Source organism: Saimiri boliviensis, chromosome 3, assembly GCF_048565385.1.
Source record: "Saimiri boliviensis isolate mSaiBol1 chromosome 3, mSaiBol1.pri, whole genome shotgun sequence".
Taxonomy (NCBI): Eukaryota; Metazoa; Chordata; class Mammalia; order Primates; family Cebidae; genus Saimiri; species Saimiri boliviensis.
In genome coordinates, this window is record NC_133451.1 from 1698501 (window position 1) to 1721056 (window position 22556).

Sequence of the window (22556 nt, forward strand, 5' to 3'; positions counted from 1 at the left end):
TGTGAGCTGCCACGCCAGGCCTAATTGTATTTCTCACTACTGGAACATTAGTTATATGTCTTTTTGAGTGTGATATTGAAGTTGGAAGTATCATTTAAACTCTGGAATATTTTATGCACACATCATACAAACACACACACACACACACACACACACACACACACACACACTTTTCTTCCTTTGTCCACTGAAAGAACCTAGAAGCAATAATAACCGAGTAGCAATCAACACACCTGGTGCCCAGATGCTGATTTCTGAATACCATTCCTCACTGAAGGAATCAGGGCTTCTTAAAGAAATTGCTGATTCCAGAGAAGGGATGGTAAGTATAAAATGAGCCTGGAGCATTTTGCTGTGACAGAAAGTGAGAAATACTTCCCAGCACAGGTGAACTTCAAAGACATTATTCTAAGTGAATTAGGCCAAACACAAAACGACAAATACAATATGAATTAACTTATATGAGGTACCCAGAATAGTCAAATTCAGAAAGTAGAATGAAGGATGCCAGAAGCTGGGGGAAGGGAGAGATAAGGAATGAATGTCTAATGGGTACTGAGTTTTGGTTTTGCAAGATAGAAAGTTCTGGAGGTAGGTGGTGATAATGGTTATACAACAGTGTGAGTGGACTTAATGGCACTGAACTGTACCCTGTAAAATGATAAGATAGCTGGCTGCAGCGGGGCAGACCTGTGGTCAGTGAGACCCTTCTCAAAAAAAAAAAAAGTTATTTATTCTCATAAAGATACACGTCCTTTATTTGATGTGTGGTTTACACCAGCAGTCCCGAACCTTTTTGGCACCAGAGACCGGTTTCTTGGAAGACTGGTTTTCCACGGACAGAGTGGGGTGGATTCTGCATGAAACTGTTCCACCTCAGATCATCAAACATGGAACAGTCGTAAGGAGCACGCAGTCCAGATCCCTCACATGTGCAGTTCACAGTAGGCTGAGGCTCCTGTGGAGCGGAGAATCTAACGCAGGAGGCGGAGCTCGGGCAGGAATGCTCACTCACCCACCACTCCCCTCCTGCTGTGGCAGCCCAGGGGTTGAGCACCTGTGGCTACACATACTCTCCTCTAACCTGTAACTTGTCTTTTCATTCTTTTAACAGGGAATTGGGCAGAACAAAAGCTTTTATTTTTTTTTCTCACTCTGTCACTCAGACTGGGTTGCAGTGGTGTGATCATAGTTCACTTGGGCCTCAAACTCTTAAGCTCAAGGGATCCTCCCCTCAGCCTCCAGAGTAGCTGGGACTACAGGTCTGTGCCACTATGCCTGGCAAATTTAAAAAATTTTTTCTTGCCGGGCGCGGTGGCTCAAGCCTGTAATCCCAGCACTTTGGGAGGCCGAGGTAGGTAGATCATGAGGTTAAGAGATCAAGACCATCCTGGTCAACATGGTGAAACCCCGTCTCTACTAAAAATACAAAAAATTAGCTGGGCATGGTGGCTGGCACGTGCCTGTAATCCCAGCTACTCAGGAGGCTGAGGCAGGAGAATTGCCTGAACCCAGGAGGCGGAGGTTGCGGTGAGCCGAGATCGCGCCATTGCACTCCAGCCTGGGTAACAAGAGCGAAACTCCGCCTCAAAAAAAAAAAAAAAAAAAATTTTGTTCTATGTAGAGATGGGGTCTTGCCATGTTGCCAGGGCGGACCTCAAACTCATGGCCTTAAGCCATCCTCCTGCTTCAGCCTCCCAAAGTGCTGGGATTACAGGCATGAGCCACCATGCCTAGCCGAAGGTTTTTAATTTTGATGAAGTTCAATTTGTCCATTTTTCCTTTTATGGATTGTGATTTTGCTGTCCAGTTGATAAACTGCCTACCCCAGATCCCAACAACTTTCTGCAAGTTTTATACTTTACCCTTTACATTTAAGCCTGTGATCCATTTTGAGTTCGTTTTTCTGTAAGGTGTGACTCAGGTTGAGGCTTGCACTTTGGCTCCTGGATTTTGTTCCAGCCACTTGCACATTTGTTGAAAATACCATCCTCCACCGAATTTCCTTTGTACCTTTGCAAAAATCAGTTCAGACTTTTGAGGGTCTATTTCTGGATTCCCTGTCCTGCTCCATTGATCTAAGTGTCTATGCCTCCACTGACACCGCAGACTTTTTTTTTTTTTTTTTTTTTTAAGGACAGGGTCTCCCTCTGTTGCCAGGCTGAAGTGCAGTGGCACAATCTCAGCTCACTGCAACATCCATCTCCGGGGTTCAAGCGATTCTCCTGCCTCAGCCTCCTGAGTAGCTGTCACTACAGGTGTGCAGGCCCAGCTATTTTTTTGTATTTTTAGTAGAGACAGGTTTTCACCATGTTGGCCAGGATGGTCTTGATCTGTTGACCTCGCCGTCTGCCTACCTTGGCCTCCCAAAGTGCTGGGACTACAGGCGTGAGCCACTGCACCCAGCCTAAACCTAAAATAAGATAGGCTCATTCTCTTCACCTTATTTTTCAAAATTGTTCCTTTACATTCACATAAATTTTAGAATAATCATCTACAAAAAATTATTGCTGAGATTTTTAAATAGGAATTCCATTATAACTGTATTGACATCTTTTTTTTTTTTTTTTGAGACAGAGTCTCACTTTGTCACCCAAGTTGGAGTGCAGTGGTGCAATCTCAGCTCACTGCAACCTCTGCCTCCTGGGTTGAAGTGATTTTTCTGCCTCAGCTTCCTGAGTAGCTTGGACTACAGATGCACACCACCACACTTGGCTACTTGTTTGTATTTTTAGTAGAGATGGGGTTTCACCATGTTGGCCAGACTGGTCTCGAACTCCTGACCTCAGGTGATCTACCCGCCTCAGCCTCCCAAAGTGCTGGGATTACAGGTGTGAGCCACTGTGCTTGGCAAGAATTGACATCTTTATTGAGTCTTCTAATCCATGAACATGGTACATTTCTCCATTTATTGAATCTTTTGATTTATTTCATCCGAGTTGTACAGTTTTCAGTATACAGATCCCATACATGTTTTGTTAGATTTGAAACTAAGTATTCTAGTTTAAATACACACACATACACATTTTTTGAGGCAGAGTCTCACTCTGTCACCCAGGCTGGAATGCAGTAGCACAATCTAGGCTCACTGCAACCTCCACTTCCCAGGTTCAAGCAATTCTCATGCCTCAGCCTCCCAAGTAGCTGGGATTACAGGTGCCCGCCACCACACCTGGATAATTTCTGTGTTTTTAGTAGAGACAGAGTTTCACTGTGTTGGCCAAGCTGGTCGCAAACTCCTGACCTCAGGTGATCCGCCCGCCTCGACCTCCCAAAGTGCTGGGATTACAGGTGTGAGCCACCCCGCCCGGCCCTGCAGTCTTCTCTGTAGGCACCCTGCATGCAATCTGACCAGGACTCTTCTTTTCCTTTTTTTGAGACGGAGCTTTGCTCCTGTTGCTCAGGCTGGATCCGCCTCCCGGGCGCAAGCCCTTCTCCTGCCTCAGCCTCCCGAGTAGCTGGGATTACAGGCACGTGCCACCACGCCTGGCTGATTTAAGTAGAGACAGGGTTTCACCATGTTGGTCAGGCTGGCCTTGAACTCCCAACCTCAGGTGATCCACCCGCCTCGGCCTCCCAGAGTGCTGGGATTACTAGCGTGAACCACCATGCCCAGCTGACCAGGACTTTTTTTCTTGCTCATGTTTCTTAACCTTTAGGACCATACGGGTCTCACCTGCCCCAAGCCCCCTGTCCTTTGCGTTTGTAAAGCTTCCTAGACTGGGCTGTTCCTCTGGCCCTCTTGTGCACTCAGCGCTGTCTCCTCCCTGGTGGTCACTTTTGGGATCTCCCAGGATTTGGACCGCTCCAGCCCGTGTGTCTCCCTCACCCTATGGAGAGGACGAAGACATGGCTGCTCCTCTCACACCACCCGAGGGGCTTCCAGAGACAGACAGCTCCTCTGGGCTCCCCTGTCCTTGGGGCCTCAGCTCTCAGTCACCTTCTCCCCCTACCCTGCCAGTTTCCGCTGCCACCCAGGTCGTCGGGCTGTCAAGGGTTTGCTCTACCACTTGCATTTGGGTTTTGTGAACAGATCTTGTCACATGGCTTGGTCATCACTGTTGTCCACGGGAGCCTGGTTCTTGCCACCCTGCTTCTGTTTTTCTGTGGGGATTTGGAGAGAGCTAGAAGCTGGTGCCTCGCCCAAATCCCCAGGTTTGGGTGAGCTTTGGAGGTGCAGCTGACAGCAGCCCGGTTAGATTGGACAGGGGGTCGGGCACGGAGCAGGCCCGCTCTGTGCATTCCCAGTGCCTGCCCTCCCCAAAGCAGGGCTGGCCGCCTGCAGCTGGATCAGTAAGTTTGAGACCCAGGAGAGGATTATGCAGGGGCGTGTCTTGGAGTTTTGGGGTGAGAAGTCCTAGCAGGAGAGATGAGCAGCCCCCAGCCCCCAGCCAGAGTGAGACTGGCCCTCGCCAGCTCCAAGCTGGATGGCAGAGAAGGCCCACCCTGTCCCTCCGGGTCCAGGGCTGCTGTCCCCATCCCCTTAAGGTGCTCCAGGGGCCCTCCAAAGGCTGGAAGCAGGGAGATTTCAGGAGGCCAAGGTGTCTGGTAGCAGCACAAGGGTCTCTGTGGGAGGCTACCTTCTTTTCGTTCTGTTTTATTTTTTTTGAGATGGTATCTTGCTCTGGTCGCCCCGGCTGGAGCCATCTCAGCTCACAGCAACCTCCACCTCCTGGGTTCAAGCAATTCTCCTGCCTCAGCCTCCCAAGTAGCTGGGACTACAGGTGCGTGCCAGCATGCCCAGCTAATTTTTGTCTTTCTAGTAGAGATGTGGTTTCACCATGTTGGCCAGGCCGGTCCTGAACTCCTGACCTCATGTGATCCGCCCACCTCAGTCTCCCAAAGTGCTAGAATTACCATCATGAGCGACGAGCCCAGCCTGGGAGACTGACCTATAAGAGGCCCTCCAGCAATCCACCTCCTAGGATTCAATCCCTGGTGTAATCCCCTCCCCGTGACAGCAGCCTGGCAGGTGACAAGCTTCTAACCAACAGCAGAGACAGGCCATCACCACCAAATCATGCTGTGCAAGGCCAGGACCAGCCTCATCGTGCTGCACCATCCTGTGCCCTCTGCACAGAATGATGACATAGCTGCCATATGGAGAAGCCCACCTAGCCAGAAACCTAGGGCCAGTTCAGGCCAGGACCCACACGTGTGAGCTTGAAGGTGGATCGCCCTGGCCCCGCCTTGAGATGAGGGCTTGGCCTCAGCCAGCAGCTTGAGTGGAGCCCTGTGGGAGCTGGAAGGACCCTGCTAAGCCACGCCCACGTTCCTGGCTCCAGAAACTGTGAGGTAATCAAGACTGTTCCCGTACACAATGAGGCTTTAGGGTGAACGGAGTTACTGACTCACGTAGGCCCACCCTGCCTGCCCGAGTCTGTGACAGACCCCTACGTCAGCACTTCGGCCCGAGGAGTGGGGTCCCCTGGAAACTCAGTCCGAGTTTTCTCTGAGGAGCGCGGCCAGAGCTGTCAGCCATCACCCCTCTCAAAACCGCATCTGGGGAATGCCGCACGCCCTCATGTTCATGTTCGCCACAAGGACTGGGTTCCAGAGGCCTGGCGGGGGTGACCAGGACCCCCTTGGGCAGAACTGTCCCCTCAGCCTCCACGAAGCAGCGAGGATCCCCTGGTGTGGGCACCACACTTCCTCGGTGCCTGCTGTCAATATCCTTGCCTGAAGACCCTCCCCAGCCCATCAGTGCAGCCCAAGGAGTGAAGGGATGAGCAGGGATGAGCCGGGCCCTGAGCAACAACAGCTCCATTTGTCTTACATTGTTATTATTACGCCGTGGGCCTCCCACTCCTCCTCCTTTAATCCCTGGAGACTTCCTCTGCGGTAGATGCTGCTATGCCCATTTCACAGGGGAACATGAAGGCCATCATGCAGCTATGAAGCAGCAGAACTGGGACGGGATGACAGGTCTGCCTTCCACATCCCACCACACAGAAAGTCCCAGGCCAGGCAGCAGGCGCCAGAACACCCCACACAGTCAGCGTCTCTGCTGGAAGCTCAGCTATGGAGTCTGAGGGTGGCTTTTCCTGAAAACTTGATGAAGTGTGTTTGTTACCAAGTGGCTTGGGGTCCCATCTACACACTAAAATGCAAAAAAAATGTGGTTTTTTTTTTTGAGACAGGGTTGCCCTGGCTGGAGTTCAGTGGTGTAATCTCGGCTTATTACAACCTTCGCTTCCTGGGTTCAAGTGACTCTCATGCCTCAGCCTTCTGAGTAGCTGGGACTACAGGCATGCACCACCACACCTGGCTAATTTTTGTATTTGTAGTAGAGATGAGATTTCCCCATATTGGCCAGGCTGGTCTTGAACTCCTGGCCTCAAGTGATCCACCTGCCTCGGCCTCCCAGAATGTTGGGACTACAGGCAGGATCCTTAAATGTACAAGTATATGGTGACGGGTGATTAAATAGGCATGCTATTCCCCCGAAAACAACCAAGGTTCAAAGTAGAAGCCAACACACCAGTATGCCAAGTACCTTTGGTTTGCTGGGTACTGAAATGTGACTTCTCCTAGCAGACCTTTCAAATTTGTCTCCGTGGAAAACAAAAGATCCTGCAATCTAGCCAGGCAGGTGACTCACGCCTATAAACCCAGCACTTTGGGAGGCTGAGGTGGGTGTATCATTTGAGGTAAGAAGTTTGAGACCAGCCGGGCGCGGTGGCTCAAGCCTGTAATCCCAGCACTTTGGGAGGCCGAGGCAGGTGGATCACGAGGTCAAGAGATCGAGACCATCCTGGTCAACATGGTGAAACCCCGTCTCTACTAAAGATACAAAAAATTAGCTGGGCGTGGTGGCGCGTGCCTGTAATCCCAGCCACTCAGGAGGCTGAGGCAGGAGAATTGCCTGAACCCAGGAGGCAGAGGTTGCGGTGAGCCGAGATCGCACCATTGCACTCCAGCCTGGGTAACAAGAGCGAAACTCCGTCTCAAAAAAAAAAAAAAAAAGAAGAAGTTTGAGACCAGCCTGGCCAACATGGTGAAATCCTGTCTCTACTAAAAATACATTAGCCAGATGTGGTGGCAAGCACCTGTAGTCCCAGCTACTCAGGAGGCTGAGGCAGGAGAATCACTTGAACCCAGGAGGCGGAGGCTGCAGTGAGCCGAGATTACACTGCTGAGTTCCAGCCTGGGCAACAGAACAAGGCTCCATCTCAAAAAAAAAAAAAAATTAGGCTGGGCATGGTGGCTCATGCCTGTAATCCCGGCACTCCGGGAGGCCAAGGTGGGCAGATCCCCAGATCAGGAGTTCGAGACCAACCTGGCCAACATGGTGACACCTGTCTCCACTAAAAAAATATATATATAAAAATTTGTCAGGTGCAGTGGCTCACACTTGTTAATCACAGCACTTTGGGAGGACGAGGTAGGCAGATCATGAAGTCAAGAGTTTGAGACTAGCCTGGCCAACACAGTGAAAACCCAGTCCATTTACAAAACGTATTTTAAATTTTGTAAAAACACAAAAATTAGCGGGGCATGTTCACCGGCATCTGTAATCCCAGACACTCGGGAAGCTGAGGCAGCAGAATCCCTTGACACCAGAAGACAGAGGTAGCAGTAAGCCAGGATCGTGCCACTGCACTCAGGCCTGGGTGAAGAGTCAAACTCCGTCTCAAATTTTTTAAAAAACCATTTAATTAAATAAACAAAAGGTCCTGAAATCCATCAATGAATCATAAGAGCCACCCCCACAGGTTCAGAAAGCCAAGTGGCCGGGCCTTGGGCTCAGGCAGAGGCTGACGCCTGGGAAACCCTACTGACATCTTCCTACGACAGGGATGGAGGAGTCCGCAGCCTGGTGGCAGAACTGCTGAAAGAGAACCCGAAGGACAGGTTCCCGACAGGCCAGCAGGAAACAACAGCTTCACAGCACATGGAAACCTCAGGGAGGTGGGATGACAGCCCTGATAAGCTGACCCCAGCCGTGTGTGGAAAGACAAGAGAACGACTCCCTGACGGGGACGAGATGGCAATCAGTGTGGGATTGTGAAGAATTCATCATGCTGGGCAAACTTAATTTTAGTTCTGACACTTCTTGGTTCAATGTACAAGAGTCAAGAATAGACAACTCAATCCTAGCCCATTGGTTATTTGTAACACTCATACGGAAAACACCAGATTACGTTAACAGCAGTGAAGGGGCAAGAGCTCAAGTCTGATGATTGATTTCCTCGGTCCTTAAGAGCATTCCAAGAATTCTAGCCAGGTGCAGTGGCTCACCCGGCATCCCAGCACTTTGGGAGGCCCAAGGACGCAAGATACACTCAGCCCCTGCCAGGCCTCCAGGTTCGTCCACCACAGCATCAGCCCAAAGTCCTGAATCTCATCTGAATCCGCTCCCTTGTGGACGAGGCTCCTCAGACAGCTCCCATGTTGAACCTCTTTCCATTTAAAGACTGTCCCCACCCTGGCCGCCCTGCGAGCACACGCGCACACACCCCCACACCAAACGGTGGCAACAGAGCTAGGATACCTGCCAGACATTCCCAGGAGTCCCCCCACAGGAAGTCTGAACTCCCACTGAGCACACGTCACCTGGCGGTCCCCCAACTGCACCCCACTCCGCCCGGCCTCACCCCTCCAGGCCTCCCAGCTCGTGGCTCCACCTTTGATTATCCTTTTCACGAAACGTGGCCTGTGTTTGCAGCTGTAGTTTCATCTCCCTGCTTCCTGCTGGTAGAACTTGAGGGTTCAAGGCCTCTTCAATTTGTATTGCCTGGCCCTTTCAGTCCAACCTGGGAGCGCCTTCCGCCCATATAATTCTGCGACTCTTAATAGGGTTCAGTTCATTAGAAGCCATACCAGCAGGGCTTTTTAGAGTAACTGTTTTGGGCTTCTGCAGAGGAGCAAGAAGCCCTGTTGCTGGAAAGAAAGGTTCTAACAGCCGGGCACGGTGGCTCAAATCTGTAATCCTAGCACTTTGGGAGGCTGAGATGGGTAGATCATCTGAGGTCAGTTTGAGACCAGCCTGGCCAACATAGTGAAATCCCATCTCTACTAAACACACACGTTAGCCGGGCACAGTGGCTCACACTGTAATCCCAGCACTTTGGGAAGCTGAGGCAAGCTGATCACCTGAGGCTGGGAGTTTGAGACCAGCCTGGCCAACATGGAGAAACCGGCTCTACCAAAAATACAAAATTAGCCAGGCCTGGTGACGGATGCCTCTAACCCCAGCTACTCGGGAGACTGAGGCAGGAGAATCACTTGAACCCAGGAGGCGGAGGGAGGTTGTGGTGAGCCAAGATTGTGCCACTGCACTCCAGCCTGGGCAACGGTGAAACTCCATCTCAAAAATAAATAAAAAATAAAAATAGCCGGGCACAGTGGCTCAAGCCTGTAATCCCAGCACTTTGGGAGGCCAAGGCGTGTGGATCACAAGGTCGAGAGATCGAGACCATCCTGGTCAACATGGTGAAACCCCGTCTCTACTAAAAATACAAAACATTAGCTGGGCATGGTGGCTCGTGCCTGTAATCCCAGCTACTCAGGAGGCTGAGGCAGGAGAATTGCCTGAACCCAGGAGGCGGAGGTTGTGGTGAGCCGAGATCGCGCCATTGCACTCCAGCCTGGGTAACAAGAGCGAAACCCCACCTCAAAAAAAAAATAAAATAAAATAAAAATAAAGAAGGCCCCTTACCGTGTGTGTGTGTGTGTGTGCAGGGCTGGTCACAATTCTCTTTCCAGCTGTACACCACCTCACCAAGTGCCGCTCCCTTCAGACACAAGACAGACACCAACTCTGACCCTCCAAACATGCCAGCTGATGGCAGCTGGCCCACCCAGCAACACCCTAAATCAGTTAAAGGTTTTTATTTTTGCAATATCCCATACAAAAGCAATAGAAACATAACAGTCTTAACAAGAAGTTTACAAATGAATAAACAGAAAATCTGTACACATTATCATTTACAGCAATTTTACAGGTAACTTAACTGATTGTTTAAAAATGTTCTTTCTGAATCGCTCTGCTGCCCCAACTCTTAGAGTATTATAAAGAGCCTGACTAGTGCTATTTACAAGTACCAAATTAAGACTGTATAATTTACATAAAACCCATTAGTTTAACAGCTGAATTTAAGAATGGTCTGACTTCAGAGCTCTGCTGTGACATACTGATAAAAGGCCAAAAATTAAGTCTCCATGAAGATATTAAAGGTGTCTGACTGAGAATACTTTGTCTGGTGCCTATAAAAGTAGCTGACTCTCAAGTGGTCCCACGGACTACATGGTTAAATCCAAAACAATTCATCTCACAAGCAGCAACTTAAGATGCCTGTGGAAAACTAGTTAAGTATACTTGTCTGCTCAACTTGGAGGACAATAGGAATTTAGCAATGACGCTTGCCGGAAGATTGCTTTAAGTATAACCTTGCTTGGATTTAGCTCCATTTACAATTTTAAAACATGCAAAATACACTCACTATACATAATATTAATGTTTCTTAAGAAAGTAAGGCAAAAATAAGAATTCATCATGAACTAACGGACTACTGAACAGAGAAACCCCCAGGCCCAAGTGCACACACATGCTTGGCGCCGGGCCGCCCGTCCGCCTGGCCTGGGAGGAACTGCTTCTCTTCCCGGCCGCCAGGTGGCAGTTAGCTCATGGCCGAGAGGTCTCTCAAGGGTTCAGTTAAACAAGCTTCCAAATCGAACTCGTCCTCCGCTTGACTGTCCACGTGTCTAACTTTGGTGGGTGTGCCAGAGTACATGTCCTGGAAAACAGAAGCATGGGTCAGCTGACTTTCACCTCACCCTGAAAACAGGGGCCACTTCCTACACCCCATAGCTTGTGTGGTGAATCATGTGATTTAATGCACAGCATGTACATCTCATATGCAACCAAAACAGATTTTATGACACTGCGAAGAGAAACCACACGTACTATTTACAAGACACTGAAGTTAGGTATACACACATTTTATTTTTCTTTTGCAGAGACGGAGTCTATGTTGAACTCCCAGGCTCAAGCAATCTTCCCGCCTCGGCCTACCAATGTGCTGGGATTATAGGCAGGAGTCACTAGTCACTACACCTGGCCATGACACATTTTACGAATACAGAAAGAATTCTAAGGCCGGGCGCGGTGACTCAAGCCTGTGATCCCAGCACTTTGGGAGGCCGAGGCGGGTGGATCACGAGGTCAAGAGATCGAGACCATCCTGGTCAACATGGTGAAACCCCGTCTCTACTAAAAATACAAAAAATTAGCTGGGCATGGTGGCATGTGCCTGTAATCCCAGCTACTCAGGAGGCTGAGGCAGGAGAATTGCCTGAACCCAGGAGGCGGAGGTTGCGGTGAGCTGAGATCGCGCCATTGCACTCCAGCCTGGGTAACAAGAGCAAAACTCCGTCTCAAAAAAAAAATCTAAAAGCCGAAAAACCACAAATAGTGGCTGTCTCAGGACAGGAGGAGACTGTTTAAGGCGATAGATTTTAAGATGGTTTTCTTTTTTTTTTTTTTAAATTAACCTGCTGTGTCACCCAGGCTGGAGGGCAGTGGCTCCATGTCAGCTCTGCCACCTCCGACTCCCGAGTTCAAGCGATTCTCCTGCCTCAGCCTCCTGAGTGGCTGGGATTACAGGCCTGAGCCACCACACCCAGCTAGTTTTTTATCTTTAGTAGAGACGGAGTTTCTCCATCTTAGCCAGGCTGGTCTTGAATCTGACCCTCAGGTGATCCACTGGCCTTGGCCTCCCAAAGTGCTGGGATTTCAGGCATGAGCCACTGCACCCAGAAGTTTTCTTTCGTTTTTGAGACACAGCCTCGCTCTGTTGCCCAGGCTGGAGTACAGCGGTGTGATCTGGGCTCAGTGGAACCTCTGCTTCCTAGGTTCAAATGATTCCCCTGCCTGAGCCTCCCGAGTAGCTGGGATTACAGGTGCACCACCACACTAAGCAAATTTTTGCATTTTTAGTAGAGGTGAGTTTTCATCACATTGCCAGGCTGGTTTTCAAACCCCTGACCTCAAGCGATCTGCCCGCCTCAGCTGCCCCAAGTGTTGAAATTACAGCCGTGGGCCACCACAACCTCTGCCTCCCGGGTTCAAGTGATTCTCCTGCCTCAGCCTCCCCAGCAGCTGGGACTACAGGTGTGCGCCACCACACCCGGCCAATTTTTTGTATTTTAGTAGAGGCAGTTTCACCATGTTGGCCAGGATCACCTCAATCTCCTGACCTTGTGATCTGCCCACCTCAGCCTCCCAAAATGCTGGGATTACAGGCGTGCGCCACTGCACCGGCCATAACTGCATCTTCCTTTCTAAGTTCAAATACAGTACAGGATCTTATAGAAAGCATGAGAATTTTCTAACAAATGTTTACATTTTTCTAGTTTTTGTTTTTTTGTAAAGACGGGATTTCACCATCCTGACCAGGATGGTCTTGAACTCCTGACCTTGTGATCCACCTGACTTGGCCTCCCAAAGTGCTGGAATTACAGGACTGAGCCACCACGCCCAGCCCCTTTTCTAGCTTTTAACTTGCTTTTTCACTTAATATGCTGGGTGTTTTCATATGCAATTAGGACAGTCTTCTTTATAAAAATACTAAAGTTTGGCAGGGCACAGTGGCTCAATGCCTATGATCCCAGCGCTTTGGAAGGTAGAGGTGGGCAGATCACCCAAGGCCAGGAGTTCAAGACCAGCCTGGCCAACATGGTGAAACCCCATCTCTACTAAAATACAAAAATTAGCTGGGCACGACGGCAGGTGCCTGTGATCCCAGCTACTCGGGAGGCTGAGGTGACAGAATCACTTGAACCTGAGAGACAGTGGTTGCAGTGAGCCGAGATCATGCCACTAGAGCACTCCAGCCTGGGCACCTGAGCAAGACTCCGTCTCGAAAACAAAAACAAAAAAAACCCATACACCACTAAAGTATCTTTTAACTGTACACTGGTACACATGCAAGGTCTAGAAGAACATGCTCCCAATCATTAACTACAGAATTAGACATGAGCCAATTTTGTACACTACTTTGAACAAACGTATTTTTTTCAAAACTGGTAAATGTAAAGAAAATCCCTATGTACAAAGCATTCCTCCCTTATTTGATAACAATTAGCAGGTAATTCCTATGCCAGCACAAACTACATGGCCTGCACTTGAATACTAGTGACAGGGCATACGTAGATCCTAGACTCGGAGGAAAAAGCTTTTCTTTTCTTATTTTAATGTACTGTAAGTATTCATTTTTTGAGAGAGGGTCTTGCTTTGTCACCCAGGCTGGAGTGCAGTGGTGTGATCACAGCTCACTGCATCCTTGACCTTCTGGGCTAAAGCAATCTTCCTATGTCAGCTTAAGTAGGTGAGACTATAGGAACGCACCACCATACCCAGCCTCTCTCTTTTTGTGGAGCGTCCAGGTCAGGTACAAGGCTCCCACCTGTAATCCAGCACTTTGGGAGGCCAAGGTGGGTGGATCATTTGAGGTCAGGAGTTGCAGACCAGACTGGCCAACATGGTGAGAACCCGCCCCCCCATCTCTACTAAAAATACAAAACTTAGCCAGGTGTGGTGGCACACACCCGTGTTCCCAGCTACTCAGGAGGATGAGGCAGGAGAACCGCTTAAACCCGGGCAATGGAGGCTGTAGTAAGATGAGATTGTGCCACTGCACTCCAACCTGGGTGACAGTCTCACTCTGTCACCCAGGCTGGAGTGCAGTGGCACAATCTAAGGACACTGTAGCCCTGATCCTGAACCTCTGAGCTCAAGCAATCCTCCTCCTTCAGCATCCAGAGTAGATGAGACTGCATGCAGACATGTGCCACCACAGCTGGCTCCTTTGACTTCAAATAAATGAAAACTGTGAAACTGACTTGTTAGACTGAACTGAAAACCTTTAAGGTCATTACCTCAGAATTCAATTTTATGATCCTTGACATTTTGATGATGGGAGTCATCAAAGATAGAAGTCCTTTCCTGTGAGCATCAGAATCAAACGCAGTTTTTTTGTTTTTTTTTTTTTTAGACAGTTTTGCTCTTGTTGCCCAGGCTTCAGTGCAATGGCATGATCTCAGCTCACCGGAACCTCTGCCTCCCAGGTTCAAGTGATTATCCTGCCTCCCAAGTAGGTGGCATTACAGGCACTTGCCACCACGTCCAGCTAATTTTTGTATTTTTAGTAGAGATGGTGTTTCACTATGTTGGCCAGGATGGTCTTGAATTCCTGACCTCAGGTGATCCGCCCGCCTGGGCCTCCGAAAGTGCTGGGATTACAGACGTGAGCCACCGCACCCGGCCCAAACTTCAGTTTTTCTGTTTGCTTTTGAGAAAGAGTCTCACTCTGTTGCCCAGGCTGGACTGCAATGGCGGGATCTCAGCTCACTGCAATCCCCACCTCTCAGGTTCAGTCAATTCTCCCACCTCAGCCTCCTGAGTAGTCAAACTACAGGCACCCGTAATGGCACTCAGCTATTATCTGTATTTTTGTAGAGACAGGGTTTCACCATGTGGGCCAGGGCGGTCTTGAATTCCTGACCTCAGGTGATCCGCCCTGAGGTCAGGAATTCAAGAACAGCAGCCTGGCCAAGACCTCAGCCTCCTGAAGTGCTGGGATTACAGGCATGCACCACCACACCCAGCCCAAACTTCAGTTTATGACAGTATGTGTTAACAATTCACCCGCAAATCCCAACTGACTTATCCAAAGAAAGTACTTACAAAGTCATCCTGAGAGCTTGTCTGGGGCTCGGAGCTGCTTTCTGCAGATTCAAGGTCTACAGGGTGTCTGTGAAATGAAATCCAACAGGTGTGTCAGGCACTAATTTAACAAAGCCAGGAGATGAATTCTCTACAGACAAATCCCACCCATGTGATACAGCCACAACACACTGACAGTGTCCCCTAGGCTCCCTGAGAGGTCAGCTTTCAGTGACTATTTCCCAGACTCAACCCCAGCCCAGTCAATCCAGCAGAGAGAAAGTCAATGGCAATGAGAAGCAGCAAAAAGATCTGCTGGGCTCACCACACAAGCATCCTTTGAAACAGAAGCACTCATAAGCCCAATTTTTGATGGGGATAAACAAGCACTGTGATGAAACATATATGCATTATCACTAATTTTTTCAAGTTTCTATTCAGAGAATGGGACAATGGTGTCACACTGGGAAAAAACCCAAATCACTTCTGTCAGGCCAAATCAGTAAAGCCATGTTACAAAGCATTTTTAACATGCTAGTCTAGGGGAGCTGAGAAGAAACCCCACACAGACAATGGGAGGTATAAGATCACTCTATCTCCCCGGTCAGCCCATATTCCCATGATAAAGGGGAAGTCAGGCCTGAGACATTTCTACTAGGCACAAGTTTAAAAGCCAACAGGGAAGGCTGGGCGCGGTGGCTCAAGCCTGTAATCCCAGCACTTTGGGAGGCCAAGGCGGGTGGATCATGAGGTCAAGAGATCGAGACCATCCTGGGTCAACATGGTGAAACCCCATCTCTACTAAAAATACAAAAAAATTAGCTGGGCGTGGTGGCACGTGCCTGTAGTCCCAGCTACTCGGGAGGCTGAGGCAGGAGAATTGCCTGAACCCAGGAGGCGGAGGTTGCGGTGAGGTGAGATCGCGCCATTGCACTCCAGCCTGGGTAACAAGAGCGAAACTCTGTCTCCAAAAAAAAAAAAAAAAAAAAGCCAACAGGGAAAGAAAACCTTTCTTAAGACCTTTTATTTTCATGGTTGAACAAAAATGATTCAGATACTTTTAAGTATATTTATATTTGAGAAAACCAAATTCCAGACGTTGTAATTTAGGGGAAAAACAACTACAACAACAAACAAAAACTGTGTATTCCGAGATTGACCGTGCTCAAAAGCATTAATTCGATCCAGGAAGCAAACTCCCCCCCGCCCCCGGCTGCCCCCACCCCAGCACAGAACTCAGCACTAAGCTGCAGCAGCTGCTCGGCTCCCCAACAGCTGCTGGGGGGCCTGGTGTCAGAACCTCCTGTCCAAGTGATACACAGCTGCTTCGGTCACTTCGGTCACCAATCAGAGAAACACAGAATAAGAATGCAGCAAAGACATACATTTCTTGCAAATCACACCCTTCGTCAGCAGGAGGGTCCCAGAAATGCAGAGCCACCTTCCAGAGTTTGATTTGTTGGTCCCATGAACGCCGACTATACTTCTTAAATTTATTAGGGGTCTTGGGATGAATGCCAGGTTGTCGAAGATGTCTATGGGAGAAAGATCATTCCAGCACATGCCACTCACATTTCCACATTAGCTTGAAGATTAACCAAACTTTGAGATTAGTATTATTTTAAAAATTAGAGATCACCAGGCGTTGTTGCTCACAGCTATAATCCTAGCATTTTAGGAGGTCACACCAAGATCACTTGAGCTCCGGAGTTTGAAAATGCCCTGGGTAACACACTCAGACCTCTTCTCCATTAAAAAAAAAAAAAAAAAAAAGCCCAGCAGAGCCCAGCAAATCACTTGGGCTCAAGAATCTGAGACCAGCCTGGCCAACACGATGAAACCTCGACTCTACTAAAAATATCAAAAATTGAGCCAGGAGCAGTGGCTCAAGCCTGTGATCCCAGCACTTTGCGAGGCCAAGGCCGGTGGATCACGAGGTCAAGAGATCGAGACCATCCTGGTCAACATGGTGAAACCCCATCTCTACTAAAAATACAAAAAATAAGCTGGGCATGGTGGCGCGTGCCTGTAATCCCAGCTACTCGGGAGGCTGAGGCAGGAGAATTGCCTGAACCCAGGAGGCGGAGGTTGCGGTGAGCCGAGATCGCGCCATTGCACTCCAGCCTGGGTAACAAGAGCGAAACTCCGCCTCAAAAAAAAAAAAAAAAAAAATTTTGTTCTATGTAGAGATGGGGTCTTGCCATGTTGCCAGGGCGGACCTCAAACTCATGGCCTTAAGCCATCCTCCTGCTTCAGCCTCCCAAAGTGCTGGGATTACAGGCATGAGCCACCATGCCTAGCCGAAGGTTTTTAATTTTGATGAAGTTCAATTTGTCCATTTTTCCTTTTATGGATTGTGATTTTGCTGTCCAGTTGATAAACTGCCTACCCCAGATCCCAACAACTTTCTGCAAGTTTTATACTTTACCCTTTACATTTAAGCCTGTGATCCATTTTGAGTTCGTTTTTCTGTAAGGTGTGACTCAGGTTGAGGCTTGCACTTTGGCTCCTGGATTTTGTTCCAGCCACTTGCACATTTGTTGAAAATACCATCCTCCACCGAATTTCCTTTGTACCTTTGCAAAAATCAGTTCAGACTTTTGAGGGTCTATTTCTGGATTCCCTGTCCTGCTCCATTGATCTAAGTGTCTATGCCTCCACTGACACCGCAGACTTTTTTTTTTTTTTTTTTTTTTAAGGACAGGGTCTCCCTCTGTTGCCAGGCTGAAGTGCAGTGGCACAATCTCAGCTCACTGCAACATCCATCTCCGGGGTTCAAGCGATTCTCCTGCCTCAGCCTCCTGAGTAGCTGTCACTACAGGTGTGCAGGCCCAGCTATTTTTTTGTATTTTTAGTAGAGACAGGTTTTCACCATGTTGGCCAGGATGGTCTTGATCTGTTGACCTCGCCGTCTGCCTACCTTGGCCTCCCAAAGTGCTGGGACTACAGGCGTGAGCCACTGCACCCAGCCTAAACCTAAAATAAGATAGGCTCATTCTCTTCACCTTATTTTTCAAAATTGTTCCTTTACATTCACATAAATTTTAGAATAATCATCTACAAAAAATTATTGCTGAGATTTTTAAATAGGAATTCCATTATAACTGTATTGACATCTTTTTTTTTTTTTTTTGAGACAGAGTCTCACTTTGTCACCCAAGTTGGAGTGCAGTGGTGCAATCTCAGCTCACTGCAACCTCTGCCTCCTGGGTTGAAGTGATTTTTCTGCCTCAGCTTCCTGAGTAGCTTGGACTACAGATGCACACCACCACACTTGGCTACTTGTTTGTATTTTTAGTAGAGATGGGGTTTCACCATGTTGGCCAGACTGGTCTCGAACTCCTGACCTCAGGTGATCTACCCGCCTCAGCCTCCCAAAGTGCTGGGATTACAGGTGTGAGCCACTGTGCTTGGCAAGAATTGACATCTTTATTGAGTCTTCTAATCCATGAACATGGTACATTTCTCCATTTATTGAATCTTTTGATTTATTTCATCCGAGTTGTACAGTTTTCAGTATACAGATCCCATACATGTTTTGTTAGATTTGAAACTAAGTATTCTAGTTTAAATACACACACATACACATTTTTTGAGGCAGAGTCTCACTCTGTCACCCAGGCTGGAATGCAGTAGCACAATCTAGGCTCACTGCAACCTCCACTTCCCAGGTTCAAGCAATTCTCATGCCTCAGCCTCCCAAGTAGCTGGGATTACAGGTGCCCGCCACCACACCTGGATAATTTCTGTGTTTTTAGTAGAGACAGAGTTTCACTGTGTTGGCCAAGCTGGTCGCAAACTCCTGACCTCAGGTGATCCGCCCGCCTCGACCTCCCAAAGTGCTGGGATTACAGGTGTGAGCCACCCCGCCCGGCCCTGCAGTCTTCTCTGTAGGCACCCTGCATGCAATCTGACCAGGACTCTTCTTTTCCTTTTTTTGAGACGGAGCTTTGCTCCTGTTGCTCAGGCTGGATCCGCCTCCCGGGCGCAAGCCCTTCTCCTGCCTCAGCCTCCCGAGTAGCTGGGATTACAGGCACGTGCCACCACGCCTGGCTGATTTAAGTAGAGACAGGGTTTCACCATGTTGGTCAGGCTGGCCTTGAACTCCCAACCTCAGGTGATCCACCCGCCTCGGCCTCCCAGAGTGCTGGGATTACTAGCGTGAACCACCATGCCCAGCTGACCAGGACTTTTTTTCTTGCTCATGTTTCTTAACCTTTAGGACCATACGGGTCTCACCTGCCCCAAGCCCCCTGTCCTTTGCGTTTGTAAAGCTTCCTAGACTGGGCTGTTCCTCTGGCCCTCTTGTGCACTCAGCGCTGTCTCCTCCCTGGTGGTCACTTTTGGGATCTCCCAGGATTTGGACCGCTCCAGCCCGTGTGTCTCCCTCACCCTATGGAGAGGACGAAGACATGGCTGCTCCTCTCACACCACCCGAGGGGCTTCCAGAGACAGACAGCTCCTCTGGGCTCCCCTGTCCTTGGGGCCTCAGCTCTCAGTCACCTTCTCCCCCTACCCTGCCAGTTTCCGCTGCCACCCAGGTCGTCGGGCTGTCAAGGGTTTGCTCTACCACTTGCATTTGGGTTTTGTGAACAGATCTTGTCACATGGCTTGGTCATCACTGTTGTCCACGGGAGCCTGGTTCTTGCCACCCTGCTTCTGTTTTTCTGTGGGGATTTGGAGAGAGCTAGAAGCTGGTGCCTCGCCCAAATCCCCAGGTTTGGGTGAGCTTTGGAGGTGCAGCTGACAGCAGCCCGGTTAGATTGGACAGGGGGTCGGGCACGGAGCAGGCCCGCTCTGTGCATTCCCAGTGCCTGCCCTCCCCAAAGCAGGGCTGGCCGCCTGCAGCTGGATCAGTAAGTTTGAGACCCAGGAGAGGATTATGCAGGGGCGTGTCTTGGAGTTTTGGGGTGAGAAGTCCTAGCAGGAGAGATGAGCAGCCCCCAGCCCCCAGCCAGAGTGAGACTGGCCCTCGCCAGCTCCAAGCTGGATGGCAGAGAAGGCCCACCCTGTCCCTCCGGGTCCAGGGCTGCTGTCCCCATCCCCTTAAGGTGCTCCAGGGGCCCTCCAAAGGCTGGAAGCAGGGAGATTTCAGGAGGCCAAGGTGTCTGGTAGCAGCACAAGGGTCTCTGTGGGAGGCTACCTTCTTTTCGTTCTGTTTTATTTTTTTTGAGATGGTATCTTGCTCTGGTCGCCCCGGCTGGAGCCATCTCAGCTCACAGCAACCTCCACCTCCTGGGTTCAAGCAATTCTCCTGCCTCAGCCTCCCAAGTAGCTGGGACTACAGGTGCGTGCCAGCATGCCCAGCTAATTTTTGTCTTTCTAGTAGAGATGTGGTTTCACCATGTTGGCCAGGCCGGTCCTGAACTCCTGACCTCATGTGATCCGCCCACCTCAGTCTCCCAAAGTGCTAGAATTACCATCATGAGCGACGAGCCCAGCCTGGGAGACTGACCTATAAGAGGCCCTCCAGCAATCCACCTCCTAGGATTCAATCCCTGGTGTAATCCCCTCCCCGTGACAGCAGCCTGGCAGGTGACAAGCTTCTAACCAACAGCAGAGACAGGCCATCACCACCAAATCATGCTGTGCAAGGCCAGGACCAGCCTCATCGTGCTGCACCATCCTGTGCCCTCTGCACAGAATGATGACATAGCTGCCATATGGAGAAGCCCACCTAGCCAGAAACCTAGGGCCAGTTCAGGCCAGGACCCACACGTGTGAGCTTGAAGGTGGATCGCCCTGGCCCCGCCTTGAGATGAGGGCTTGGCCTCAGCCAGCAGCTTGAGTGGAGCCCTGTGGGAGCTGGAAGGACCCTGCTAAGCCACGCCCACGTTCCTGGCTCCAGAAACTGTGAGGTAATCAAGACTGTTCCCGTACACAATGAGGCTTTAGGGTGAACGGAGTTACTGACTCACGTAGGCCCACCCTGCCTGCCCGAGTCTGTGACAGACCCCTACGTCAGCACTTCGGCCCGAGGAGTGGGGTCCCCTGGAAACTCAGTCCGAGTTTTCTCTGAGGAGCGCGGCCAGAGCTGTCAGCCATCACCCCTCTCAAAACCGCATCTGGGGAATGCCGCACGCCCTCATGTTCATGTTCGCCACAAGGACTGGGTTCCAGAGGCCTGGCGGGGGTGACCAGGACCCCCTTGGGCAGAACTGTCCCCTCAGCCTCCACGAAGCAGCGAGGATCCCCTGGTGTGGGCACCACACTTCCTCGGTGCCTGCTGTCAATATCCTTGCCTGAAGACCCTCCCCAGCCCATCAGTGCAGCCCAAGGAGTGAAGGGATGAGCAGGGATGAGCCGGGCCCTGAGCAACAACAGCTCCATTTGTCTTACATTGTTATTATTACGCCGTGGGCCTCCCACTCCTCCTCCTTTAATCCCTGGAGACTTCCTCTGCGGTAGATGCTGCTATGCCCATTTCACAGGGGAACATGAAGGCCATCATGCAGCTATGAAGCAGCAGAACTGGGACGGGATGACAGGTCTGCCTTCCACATCCCACCACACAGAAAGTCCCAGGCCAGGCAGCAGGCGCCAGAACACCCCACACAGTCAGCGTCTCTGCTGGAAGCTCAGCTATGGAGTCTGAGGGTGGCTTTTCCTGAAAACTTGATGAAGTGTGTTTGTTACCAAGTGGCTTGGGGTCCCATCTACACACTAAAATGCAAAAAAAATGTGGTTTTTTTTTTTGAGACAGGGTTGCCCTGGCTGGAGTTCAGTGGTGTAATCTCGGCTTATTACAACCTTCGCTTCCTGGGTTCAAGTGACTCTCATGCCTCAGCCTTCTGAGTAGCTGGGACTACAGGCATGCACCACCACACCTGGCTAATTTTTGTATTTGTAGTAGAGATGAGATTTCCCCATATTGGCCAGGCTGGTCTTGAACTCCTGGCCTCAAGTGATCCACCTGCCTCGGCCTCCCAGAATGTTGGGACTACAGGCAGGATCCTTAAATGTACAAGTATATGGTGACGGGTGATTAAATAGGCATGCTATTCCCCCGAAAACAACCAAGGTTCAAAGTAGAAGCCAACACACCAGTATGCCAAGTACCTTTGGTTTGCTGGGTACTGAAATGTGACTTCTCCTAGCAGACCTTTCAAATTTGTCTCCGTGGAAAACAAAAGATCCTGCAATCTAGCCAGGCAGGTGACTCACGCCTATAAACCCAGCACTTTGGGAGGCTGAGGTGGGTGTATCATTTGAGGTAAGAAGTTTGAGACCAGCCGGGCGCGGTGGCTCAAGCCTGTAATCCCAGCACTTTGGGAGGCCGAGGCAGGTGGATCACGAGGTCAAGAGATCGAGACCATCCTGGTCAACATGGTGAAACCCCGTCTCTACTAAAGATACAAAAAATTAGCTGGGCGTGGTGGCGCGTGCCTGTAATCCCAGCCACTCAGGAGGCTGAGGCAGGAGAATTGCCTGAACCCAGGAGGCAGAGGTTGCGGTGAGCCGAGATGGCGCCATTGCACTCCAGCCTGGGTAACAAGAGCGAAACTCCGTCTCAAAAAAAAAAAAAAAAAGAAGAAGTTTGAGACCAGCCTGGCCAACATGGTGAAATCCTGTCTCTACTAAAAATACATTAGCCAGATGTGGTGGCAAGCACCTGTAGTCCCAGCTACTCAGGAGGCTGAGGCAGGAGAATCACTTGAACCCAGGAGGCGGAGGCTGCAGTGAGCCGAGATTACACTGCTGAGTTCCAGCCTGGGCAACAGAACAAGGCTCCATCTCAAAAAAAAAAAAAAATTAGGCTGGGCATGGTGGCTCATGCCTGTAATCCCGGCACTCCGGGAGGCCAAGGTGGGCAGATCCCCAGATCAGGAGTTCGAGACCAACCTGGCCAACATGGTGACACCTGTCTCCACTAAAAAAATATATATAT

At 49.9% G+C, this 22556-nt stretch overlaps 1 long non-coding RNA gene across 1 annotated transcript; it reads right to left on the minus strand.

The window, feature by feature from the left end:
• Positions 1–9819: 9819 nt before the first annotated feature.
• On the minus strand, positions 9820–16385 carry LOC141583965 (uncharacterized). The gene is made up of 3 exons (XR_012516792.1): positions 16054–16385; positions 14690–14756; positions 9820–10739 (listed from the first exon to the last, which is right to left on the minus strand). It is a non-coding gene; the product is annotated as an uncharacterized LOC141583965 (long non-coding RNA).
• Between the last annotated feature and the right edge of the window lie 6171 nt (positions 16386–22556).